Below are 13486 nucleotides of genomic sequence, written 5' to 3' on the forward strand. Positions count from 1 at the left end.
AATTACATAGAAATTTTATTTCCATTTGACGTAGAATGCTACCGAGTCTATGAATAAATACTTTTTTTTAGTCCCTTTAAGTGTCTTGCAATTATATAAATTGGCGAGGATACTTTCGTGCCCGAATAATTGACGTTTGCTTTCCTTTAGCCTTAAAGAGGACAAGAATGGGAAAAAGCAATCGCTTTGTAACGTAAATAGTTTACGAAAAAATGTGTGAAACGTTTCACTTTCCCGCGAGGCTGTTTTAGTAGGTACTTTTATTCTGCATACGAAGGAAATAACATTCCGCAATGATGCATCCCGTTATTCGTTAGTTTCTATTTCACCGTTGCCGACGCAGATTTCCGGCGGACGTACAAGGGCATTGTTTTTGCAAGATCGCTATGCAAGTGTCTCGAAACAGAGCTACGCGAATGCATATTTGATTCGCATACTGCACGCTTTCAACAATTTTTTCGACGGTTCCACCAGTTTCTACTGTTTTGTCGCTCTTTCGTAAGGGAAATGTACACTATTCGATTTCATACATTGTTTTTTAGAGGTTTAACTATTTCCTATTAAGTAAGCGAGTGTCCATTATTTGATTTTATCAATTTTTTTAGAGGCCTAACTAGTTTCTTTCACTGTTTAATTTCAAGTATCTTGTTTAAGAATTCAACTATTTTTCTACTGCATTTTCCTATATTATTTCATTTAATATATTCGATTGATAATATATTTACAACATTCGTTACATCGCAAATCTTTCCAATCCAATACTTAAAATAAACAGTAATTCTCTGCTCTCTCTTTTTGTTAATCTTGTTATAAATCGTAGTATTTCTAATTGTTACTGATTTATTTTTCTGTACTTCATTATACTCAAACGGGGTTACTCGTACAATGAATTATCATTATCATCATCATCATCATTACGGTTAAATAGATTTGAGTGCCCGTGTAATTCGCGTGTTTATGGTCGATTCAGACCGCCATACATTATCGGGCTATTAACCTTTCCATATCCACGGTAACATGTGATTATATATTTAAAATTATTTAATGCGATATTACTCTTATCTAAATTTTGTAATCTGTTTTACAACGAGCTAAACGTTTCTCATATTGTAGTGTAACAATATTGGAAAGAACGCGTGCTATTGTTTTCTACCCTCGTATTAGATAGTTGAGGGCTTTGGTACTGGGTTTTCTATCCTAAGCAAACTAAATTAAGAGTTTCGGTTTACGAGGCGAACTGGTAACGCTCGAAGAAAACTGTAAATTTCACGCCTTAGGAAAATCCAAGTAATCTCGTAGATTGGGGAACAAGGGTTCGACGAAGTTCTGTTATACGGGATCCAAAGTACAAACGTGAACGAACTACGGGATGTTCTCGCGTCGTGATTTGTATGCACGACGCTTGTTCTTAAATAATCCGTCTGCCCCGACGAAATTACGTATGTATGTATTCTAGAAATCTATGTTCTCCTTGACCCTACCTGGCTTGAATTCCATCGTAATAATGTTCTTGACCTCTAGACTTGGAAGGAAATAAACAGTTCCCGCGGAACGAGTATCGTGTGATACTTGGTAATCGCGCCAGTTGTGACGCGTTGGATTCCGAGTTTGTTTGGGTGAAAAATCGCGCGTTTATTCGTTGGAATTTACCTTTTAGCTTCCTTTCATCGTGATTATGCATATTTATAGCTTATAAATATTAATAAATCGTTCCGCCAAATTCGACTTTCGTGTGACAATTTGTTTTCAAGACACACGTTTCTGAACTCTGCTTATTTTATTATCCAATAAATCAGAATTCTGTCACGAGTGTTTACGTTAAAATCTTAGTATCTTTTTACATCTAATTTTCATTCGTTTTAGAATATATTAAAACTATTAATAGCAAGTTACATTATACATTTTCATTAATTCCTGAAAATCATTTAACTATGAACCATACTTTGTATAAACTGTATTTAATGATTATTATTGTTGAGTTTTGCGGATCAAAAATAAATTGTGCTCTGATAATAATAATAACAATAATACGTTTCTATTGTACCAAAGTTGTAAACGTTATAAAGGCAAAGTACAGTTACGCGATATCGTTAACCTAATCTTGAATGTACTTGTATTTGCAGTAAAGAAATTTAAGAAATTGTTTTACGATTATTACATAATAATGATATCGCGGTTAGATCGATCTGAAATCACGATTAACTAGACAGTAAATAGTATCGTCAATCACCATGAGCAATTAATTTCATGTAACGATCAGTATTTATCGTTAATGATGGAACTGAAATGTGTTTTGATACCATCAATATACATTTACGTTTGAAACCCGATACTCGCGTATCGAATCATTTTACGTAACTATCAATTCCATCAAGATTGATACTCGTTTGGTTACATTCGCAGTTCGTCAGAAATGAAATAAGTTCTCAGAGTCTGACAAATTGACAGAATCTGATAATTATCTGTAGTCGTTTGTACTAACTCTCTACAGGGAAAGGAACAGATGTAACAAGTGGGAAAAAGGCGATACTAATTGATTGAGATAACAATTTATTTTGATCGTGTCTCTTTATATCGTATTTCATCTTTAACGTTGTACCATAATGAAGAAAATAATTTTCCCTGTTATAACCAAGTCAAAAGCATATTATTATTAACAGCTTTATTCTTTGCAAAACGCGTTACAACCTTCGTTTCTGAAGTGGATTGTCAATGAAATTGTCCTTGTCGGATAAGAGCTTTTTGAAATAGACAATACGTTTTCGATTTTTTATTATTCCCGATAAAATTTGTCTCTCATCGTCGACCCGGTATTTTCAGGTCTTGCAACGCCGATGTATCTATGCAATAATGAACGATAATCCCATAACATCGCACCGGTACACTCCCCTATCGAGAACGTAATTTTTCTAAACAACTGTATTTGGACCGTGATCCGTCCAGTACCGTACACGCGGATCGGATACATACGCAGTACATAGTCACGGATGCATATACATAATATAGACTCCATATTGTATAGAACGTACGTGCACATGGGACGACGAGACCGTCGTTTCGTTCCAGGTCACAAAGTCTCGGCTCTATCTCTACCTGGATAGGCATCTATGAAGGCGCTGCGCAACGGCCTCGCTCGGTTATCGTAAATGCACCATGCGCGCTGCACTTTGTACCGTTAGTGGGCATATAATCGCTCGTTGCCCGAGCTTACCAAGACGAGGCTTCAGGGACGACTTGATGTCCGATCGAATTCGTCCCGGCTAACTTGGGGATTAACGGTACACGGGAACACTATGGTTTCACGAATGCTGAAATGATCGCGAGACGCTTGGAAAAACAGCCAGTTAGCGATGGGGATCAATCTGATCACATACTCGTTAATACCTAGCGATGGGATCGACGCGCGCCTTGACACTCTTGATCGCCAACAAGTTCCCTACTTCAGATTGTTGACTTAACTGGATCTTACGGACATCTCTAGACTACTCGAGACTTTGTCGGCCGGACGATAAAATTTCCATTAGCTCGAACGATTGCAAAATACAACACAGGAGCCCACAATAGAGTTAACATGAAACCGAGAACCGACCTTAGAGCGTTAAGGGATACTCTCTGCCCGGATACCATACAGACGTAAAAATCTGTATCCAGTACACGGTAGATGGTATTACAAGAAGGAAGAGAACTCTTCAAGGAAGGTGTTCGTCGTGGATGTTCGTCGGTTATTCGAGCGTAATGAGAGTGGTACGTCGAGGTTAAGCGTTTCGACGCAGACAACGTTCTATAGACGAGAGCATTTTGGATTTCTCTCTTTGCGCTTCTGCCAACTCGCTTATGAAAATGTTACGCAATTTCCAGCGTTTTTCGTCGGAAACTTCCGCGTTGGAACTCGGTTGGACGTGTATCGACGTATAATGAGCTTGGTATGCGTTTAGGGTGGAGCGGCCAGGAATACCGCGTACATGGTTGCATCGGATTTTTATTTTCACTAGTCATTCCCTCCCCTCTGGCCTGTCGTGTCAATTACTCAGAGTGCCTTGACGTAATGCAAGTTTTATAGTAAATCATGCGAAAGGTACACTCTTCTGTCTCGTTTGAAATAGTAGTATTAATCCTGTATTTAAATTTTCTTCGATATCCTGAGATAGATTACGTTATTAATATTCATCGTCGATCAGAAATATTATGCAACGCAGGGTTTAAGCTTAATTTATTATTATTAATTATTTAATTCTTGCCTAGTAGGCTTAGGATCATATCCAGTTTACATATTTACTTTTTCTATCTAATGAGCTATAATTACCCATGCTTAATCCTATTCATTATTTATTGTACAGTCTATAATCTAGCGAACTTGGGTTCAAGATTAAGTTAATTATTAACATAAATTTTACGCCCGTCTTGTCGCATTTCGAACGAGTTCCAGGCCAGAATACATCCTTAAATATGTTCATTACAAAACTGTTAACTAACGGAAAGAAAATAATGAAAAGATGTTCGGACTGTGATGTAACCTATCTGAATAACTAGTAAGCTTTTAATCATAATAAGTTTCGAGTTATCAGGTGGAGGGCATAAAGATTAAAAAAATGCATCGAATAGTAAAAATTAAAGTTCCGTTAAAGGAAGCGTGCAGTATTCAATACCGTTCAATTTTTATCTTTCTGCAACCGTTTCAAACGATACGGTTTTCCTAGTCGCGTGGGATATCCTGTACAATGTCTTTGAAACGAGACTGGAGTTTTCGTTGAGTGTGCACTTCCGGCGACACGAGCCGTTGAATATTTCAAATTCACCGTAAATATCGCGTTGTACATTCCGCGTTGATGCACATCCACGGATCCTTCATCTTCCGACGCGCAAATGTGATACACGCGTCGTAAAGTATACACTCCATTCACTCGTTGCCGCGAAACTATCTCTTAGCGTGCGTATGCCATTCTTTTTTCTTACTCGCGGCTATGTAAATGGAAATTCCTCGCAGTTCGTTTCGTTCTCTTGCATTCTCAGCGCCTCGGAATCGCGCGCCAAAATCACCTTCTTTCCGCGCTAATGTCTTCGAGCAACCAATTTCTGATCGTTTATCATGTCACGTAATAAAGAGTAACACGGTTAATGACAAGGTAGCTATATACAGCGACGTAGGCACAATTTACCATGCACTTCATCGCGTACAAGTCCTGTCACTCAATTTTTATTCCAAGGTAAATGTTTTATTAACTCTCCCAATAATTGACAAAATTTTTTACGATCGTTGCTTTCATCGTCGGTACGATATTTATGGTATATTTCGTTTGAGTTATAATGTGAGAAAACGGGACAGTCAAAGGTGTTCAATATACATATATCACTCGAGTTATAAAAATAACAGTTTATTTTAACATTAAAGAACACTTCTTCCTATTCTTCAGAAACAAAGTTCATATAAATAACCTCTCTTAATTAAATATCTGAATGTATAAAAAAATAGTTCAATAAACCATGAATCATCGAATCTAAACAAATTCCAAAAGACACGATCGCGAAATTAAATCAATATTCTATTCCACGCGAATTCGTTATCAAACGAATAAATGTCACGGATGCCGACATTTCTGAACGTGTCCGCATAACGAAGATAAGTATGTCGATTAGTAACATTCTCGGATGAGTTTCTTTCATACTTTCGTTTCTTGGACTGTCGTGCAACAGGTTTGTCCCATTAACAGTCAAGTATCGAAACATTCGATGCTCGTATACAATTCGAAAAATGCCACGACGCTTTAACGAAGCGGGCAAAGATATTAATTTAATGTCTACGTTAAATCGCTAAGCGTATTTCGCGTTAACATCAGAATGTATCAATTAACGTAATTCTTCGACAAACTTATCGTCCACTTTATTACGAGATTCGTATCAGAACTGTTCCTCTTTGTCGTACAATTGCCTTCTTATCTAGAAACTTCGTTACTTGGAACTTAGTTAGTTCTCAGTTGGGAAAACTTGTACAATCGTGTGACCATAAGAGCAATCACCGATAAGCTTATTCAGACGTTTCTATGTTTGGATCGTACGCGTTCTATTTAAACGTAGAAAAACATTTAAACGAACTTATCGTCGATTGCTCTCATGGTTAAACAATTCTGTAAATTCTCACGATTATTTAGAGACATTTCTGAGCAAAAATAATAAGACCTAATCTCGTTTATTACCTATACTTGGAACTTGAAACGCGAATTATGAGATTCGAGGTCTCGGATTGATATTTCAAGTTCGGCCATTTAACGTGGGAGCATCCTGGACGATTTCTTCGGTTTCATACGGTGATCGTATTAATTTTCCCACGTCCGCGATTACAGATGCGTTCTCGTACGCAGATTTTGTCGCGTGTTGTTCCCCCGATGGATATACCTGTGCAATAGGTAGCCACGCGTATTATGTAACTAGATAACTCGCATTTGATCTCCTCTTATATACTGGTTCGTATCTCCACATCCTGGGTGGGTACAAGTTGAACGTATACGGGCGTATCCTTTAATAGAAAAGTAGCGTGCACTTGCATACCTCTAGTTTACGGTTTGACAGGCCTCTGCATGCTTCGAATCCCATGCCTGCTGTATTCTTCATTCGTCTTTCCAGTTATATTATTCCTCTTGAAAATACTGGCCGTCTCAGAAACGCAGTAACGGTTTTTGAGACGAAATTCGACACCAGCAGATAGTTGTACACAACGATGCCCTTGAATCTCGGAGTCAGAGTCGAAATTGGAGTCGCCTTTATCTCTGGCTGACGGTTGAAGAAAAAGACAGGGAGTGAGAACGAAGGGGAAAAAGCATTGTCTTTTTTTTATTCGAATGGTCGCCAGCAGGCCAGTTCGCGTCGTTTTTTTCTGTCGTCTTTCACGCTCCACCGACTTTAACGTCTGGGGTTTATTTTAAGAATCGTTATGCTACATATAAATACTTAATCAATCTTATAGTGGATATAATTTCTATAAAAACACCGTTACTTATATTACACCTCTTTCGTAGTCTTTTATTTTATAAATTCGATTTTAACACTAGGTTTACGAAATATATCAATTTGAATAAATATTATATAATATAATTGCAATTTATGTTGAATTTAATTGATGTAATGATGTGAATATATGTATATTCTAATTAAAGGAAAAACTGCGGATTACAATACAAATATGCGAAACGAATGTCCGTAAATCTAGTGTTAAAGCAACCTCGTTCCTTTTACAAGTAGAGATAAATTTTTCTTCGTCGAGGATAGCTTGAAATGGCGCGCTCTTCTTCGGTCGTTTCCACGAATGAATGCGATTCGATTGAAAGCAGAGTGTGGGATTTCCTTTGCAAGAGATTTCGTGTTCCACGTCGCCTATTGGCAAGTTGGTCGAACGGCTCGAGTGTCCTCGATTTCAGTTACCTGTAGATGCATCAATGGTGATCGCTATCACGAGAATAAAACTCGTATCACGAGGCAATTGATATCGTCGCAGTTTCATAAAATTCCTTTTCTTCGTTATCTTCTAGCGAATCTTCCTCTAGAAACTTCGTGTAACTGGATTCTATTTACAATTTGAGTTAAATATCGTGGACGTTTCGAGTAATTTCGTACATACTGTTTCTGCAATTTTAAAGTAACCACGATACTCGTTTGAAATTCAATTTTTAAACGTTTCTTGCAAAATGTTCCCTCGCCTTTCAAACTTCTACATATACATACGTCGAAACTCGCTATGATAGCACAGATGTGCAAGATAAACAGGAGAAACCTAACTGCAGTAACGTAGCTACGAGCAGTGGCAATATTGACAACAATTTGCATGTTTACCGGACAGTTAAGACCGTCAACATTTTTAAAATATTCAACACTTTCAAAGCTATTTTTGCCTTATAACAATCCGTGGAGTGATTCAACAATTTACATTCTCGACTTGGTATATACTTTGCAGGCAAACATATTTTTAAACAAAGTTATGCAATATCTTAGGTATCTGATAAAGCCAACGGTTAAACTTTTATTCCTTCGTTATGAAACATTTTATTTTACAATTACAATTCGTGTTTTTATTTAGATAAGAATTTTGGTAACGTCTGTTTCGAAGTACCGCCATTAATTTGGTAAACGAAGAGAACGAAGTTAATGGAAACGTTCTACCATTCTATGATTGGAAATTGGAAAACAATTGCAAAGACCCCGAGTCTGAAAAGAGGAAGAGTGAGAGGTCAGAAGTACGATATCGATGTAATTGGATGCGACTTTAATGAGATTAGAAACGTGGGACTCGATTCGGTACAAGAAAATGTAGGTAATACGTATCACGCGCGTGTGCAGCTAGCATTTCTATAGTTCCCCGAGTCACGATAATACGCAGGTTCAGAAAGATTACCTTTCTTTCAATCGGAATTACTGTATTTACGGAGACAAATGTCGATGGTCATAGAATAGGATCATTACATTACCGGTGTCTATCGACGTTTCAATTGTTTCACTCTATGAGAACGAAATTTAATTTTTTTCTTTTCTCTTTAATGCACGAGACAATGCGATTTTCTAGGTTACGGTGCATAGAAATAATACAAGGTCAGCCGTTGGGAGGTCTCATTTTTAATTTCGTCGCATTTTCAAATGAAGCAAACGCTGTACGATTTAACAAGACTCGATCAAGCCTCTAGAATGTTCCGTTAAAATTTTTCCCAGGGGTGACCGAACACTCTGTGTATTTTTTGAGAAGACTTGCCTTTGTTGAACGAGTGATACAAATTCTATATACTGAAATTATTATCGAACATCTGTTTTAAACATTTGTCTCTTTACTTATTGTATGGTTTTCGCGTACTTTGAGTTAGAATAATTTAAAACGAAACCTCCTAATGGGAGTGCCTTTCCAGAGTCGGCGGCGTTTATTGCGAAAATTGAAAAGTCTAATCGACGCGACGACGGTCGCAAACGAAAACGAAGTTACGCGTAAAGTTGCTGAGGTATCGCGGCTATGGCTGACCTAATTGCACCGTTTAACGCTCGTTTAGCACAATCATCGTAGGCAATTATCACGACAGGCAACTGCAAATTAGTTAACCGCCAAAGTAAGAAAATAATTTCCAAGCAGGCCATCATTCTAATTGCAAGTGTGCGAAACTAGTGTTTTCAATGCCAGACGAGTACAAAGATTCTTTCGAAGTGCCTTCTAACGAAGCAGAACCATTCAAAGAGCATGAATAGGAGAGAAACACATTTGCTTTTGCGTACCATATTTGGAAAATTCAATTTTGAAATTGAAAAGGAAATTAAATATTTTTGTTCAACGTTTGTCAGATATTCAGATAATATATTTTTGGTTAATGGTGGGTGGCTGAAACCCTTGTATTTAGTATTGCTAAATATCTTTCTGCATTACATTTTTATAATCCTTTTCGAATGGGTTCTCTTGGGAAACAATTCGATAAAAACATTTCTTCCACTCCTCGAATCGCCGCTGAAAGTCTTCATCTCTCATAGTGTTCACCTGGTCGGTCACGGCCCTCCGAACATTTTCAATCATGTGAAAGTGGTGACCTTTCAGACGCGTTTTAATTTTTGGAAACCAGAAATGGTGAGCGTGATTGGAACCGATGCAATTCTAGATTCGTTGCATCTAGAAAGCAGAGTTCTTTATTCGTTTATCCGTACTTTCATGCAATTATTAGTACACGCGTATCGATACATTTTAGGGAAAATTAAATTTTATACAAAGATCGTTATACAAACATTTTTTTGTATCTTTTTCTAATAAAGGCAATTAAACGAAATTTTATTAATTGCATATAATTAATAACGGTATAATAATAAATAATTATACCAAATTAATAACGTGAAATTGTAAATATATTTAAAAAATACGTATAAAATATGTATGAGAAGATACCTGTATCAGAAAATATGGTAATGCGTTTGTCTCTGATAATTTAACGAGGTATTTTGATTTTTTCCGGCTGAAAGGTTGTCGACCCTCGGTACACATACACGAAACGCAGGAAAACGCGAAGTAACGGGTAAACTTGTTTCTCATTCTGTTTGAAAACACATGAAACGTGCTAAATTTAACACCTCGCGAGAGAAAGGATGAATAATAATGGATACGTGGCGGTAATATTTGAATATTTATACAATGACGTACTGAAAAAAATGTCCGATCAAAAGACAGTTTAGAGGCTTTCATTACATTGGAACTCTCGCGAAAGTCGCCGGCGGCAGCTGTCTGCGTGAAACGCGCGGACGTCAAAGCGTTATTCGTCGATCAGACTTCATTATGAATTGTACCCTCTTCGCATTTTTATCCGTTCTTCCCGTGACAGGCCTTTCAGAGCATAAATCGCCCACAACGATCTCTCGTCCTTCCGGAAACGATTCGTACCGTCGACGAACTCGTACACTCGATGACCTTTAACCCCCGCAAGTCAAATTCAATTTTTTATGCCTCTCAGAAACAATTTTAACGATTTCTATACCAATACTTTTTCGTTCCATTTTCTCTAATACGTTATTATTTATAAATTGGAAATTGAGTTTTCTTCCGGGACGCGCCAGTGTCTGTCATTTCCTTATCTTCGACCGAAGAATCGATCGGCGGAAACGAGTGAACGGCCTGTAAAAATGTACTTGACACACTGCCTCGGATTCGTGAGCGCGTGTTCGACTTAATTCACGATCCTTTCGAACGTTCAATTCTTTTTTCACATAAAATAACGCTTATCCGAAATCAATGACATGCTGCAGTTAGTCCGCTGTAACGAGGCTTGGCTTCGATCTCAGATAAATAAACATCGATTTGCGGAATAGAAATGCTTCCCTGGTCGTATGGAATCGAACAAACCGGATTCAGTTTCGTATACTAGGAAACTATATTTCCTTCAAAATAGGAATATGCAACGTCTGTTATTAGAAAATATTAATCTGCAAAATTTATATCTGCATAGGCATAGTTTGATATATTTATTAAATGTTCCATTGTGTTGTACATTTTTTTTGTTTTATTATTATTATTATTTGCTTTTTTAAACATTAAAATCGTCCAATCCGTTCAGAAGTTATGACGTTTTAAAGATTCGCATGAACTTTCAGGGAAGCATTTCTGACCTCACATTAGATTTTCGGTAAGGAATTTTTTTCTCGAAACTGGGTAGGATTTCGAGGGTATGTGTAATGACCAAAAATGATTGTACTTGACCCCCGCAACCGAAAATAATTTTTTTAGAACGATTTGAAATTTTTAGAATTTATTAAGCTTTGACGTTGAATGGTGGCGTTTCCTACAGTACCATTCATTAATTGAGATTTATGTATCTTTATGAAAGTTGATCTTAACGATGCTGCGCATAGAATATCCGTCTGGCACACTGACTCGGTTTTACACGCCATCGCACGCGCGATCAACTGTCCGGAAATATCTTCCGCGTTTCCTTCCGATACTGTCCACCGTAATAAGTTCACATCCAACGTGCTCCCAAACGATAAGATTCACACAATGGGTTGTTAGTGTAGAGTAAACAATGGACACACTCGATTAGCATCTTCGAAAATTTGCGGATATTGTCAGTGAGGCGGTAAATTAAGAGAGGATCGTGATTCTCATACCAGAACTGCCTTCTCTTTTATTGTTTGGATTTCAGAATTTTCCTACTGAATTAATCCCCATGAATACTAATGTTCCGTTTACGTTGACGTACAAATTTTATAATGTTTTCAAATCTTTTTGAAAAGCACAACAAATCTCCATTTGTTGTTTCACACCATTTTACGACACCATAAGCGTTTTAAATAGTACAACCTCTGCTTCTAAGGCGCGCGATCTCGTTACTACTGATTAGATCTCGCCATGAGCGACTTTCGTTTGATCGACTGTCGCTTCACTCGTTACTTGACGCAGGAAAAGCTGCACGACAAATGGATCGAAGACCTTTCTAGATCTTTGACAGTGAAATTAAGAAACTAGTTTGTAAATAGGATATGTGTAAATGTGTCAGATCACCGGTAAATAAATGTATCATCCCTCTTCTTCTTTTTCATCAAACTTTCAAAATTCTGGGCTGTTAACTCTTTGTCGTACGATTCGATTACAAGTAATTTGTCAAATGTATGCAAAACTAATTACTCATCTGGGAAAACTATATTTTATTTTATTTTACAATTTTATTTCCATAGGCAGTGTAATTCTATACGAAACAACAATTTTAATAGAAAACGTGCAAACTGGCGTTAATCGGGGCCAGTGTCGGAATTAGGCGCGCCTACTTTAAGCAAAATACAAATTACACATTTCTTACGATCGATGCTTTTTATCTTAACCGAATTCTCGTGTCTTGTAGCTCAAAGTAATAGCAATCGTGCTCCTTCCATGATGGTTCTATACAAAGAATAATGCATATACGTTTAACTTTTTGTCTACTCTAATGATCCGTTCTTATTTTCCGGTGCATTAAGTTGCCGATATGTACTAAAACCAATTTAAAGTACAAGATAGTTATTTTTATCAATGATATGGCTATTCCGTGCCAATAGAGAATTTCGTTTTTTGTGGTACCACAACTCTTCCTATAAACTTCTCTGTTGTTCATTATCCCCACTATTCTAATTCTCAATCGAACAATGTCTCCAAATATTACGTATTTTATTTATCATCGAAGTTATCCTTCTTCCTGTAGTTGGAGACGTTGAAAATTAAAACAAAAAACGAACTGGTATCAAGATTTTTTGTTTCAAACACACCCACTTAACCCTTAGATGTTATTAATTGCTTTATTTTCTTTCTGAAGAATTTTCAATATTTTTTGGACACGTTTCAAAAACTCGTTTAAAGTTACTCTTGAAACAGCTGCAATTCCGGTTAATTTTATGAATCATATTAAATTCTTAATCCTTTAGAAAGATTGATTTTTTCCTATTTCTATTCTCTCGAATCAATTTTCCCATCCCTGTTAGAAGTAACAGGCGAATTACGAGGAGAAAAGAATGAAAGAGACTCGTTTAACAACGGCGCCGCCTTAAAAACTAGAACAGAAGAAACGCCGTGTCGTATCGCGTAAATATACGGTGCGAAAAACAGAAAAATGCCGTCGGCTGTAACCATTTCAACCGTGGTAACCGATTTATTCATAATTCTCGGTTCAGAATGAAATTCATGAATAAAATTCATGGTTCTCACGGGATACCGCGGGTGCCTCGTTAATTATACCGAGTTACATTGGTTCTGTTTTTACGCCGTATCACGCGAACGAGAGAACTTCCGGAAGCGCGTTTGTTCCCAAAGCGACGATACGCCCGAAAAGAAAAAGAACTGTCTACGAAATGGCGAAGCATCCGCAGAAAAAGCTCGAAAGTTCTGCCCATCGAGGCGAAGAAGTTACTTTTCCTGTGTTTATCGCGGTTACGTTGGTACAAAGTACAGGACAACTTTTTCCTAATTAAAATACAAGAAAAGTTGGAGCTATTTAGTTCGCCTTGTCGACCTTTCCCCGAT

At 37.2% G+C, this 13486-nt stretch overlaps 1 protein-coding gene across 3 annotated transcripts in view; it reads left to right on the plus strand.

The window, feature by feature from the left end:
- The window catches only part of Centrocortin (cerebellar degeneration-related protein 2-like), a 69955-nt gene that overhangs the window by 27816 nt on the left and 28653 nt on the right, over positions 1 to 13486 (plus strand). The gene's annotated exons all lie outside the window — the stretch shown is intronic.

The sequence above is a fragment of the Colletes latitarsis genome, chromosome 8, assembly GCF_051014445.1.
Source record: "Colletes latitarsis isolate SP2378_abdomen chromosome 8, iyColLati1, whole genome shotgun sequence".
Lineage (NCBI taxonomy): Eukaryota > Metazoa > Arthropoda > Insecta > Hymenoptera > Colletidae > Colletes > Colletes latitarsis.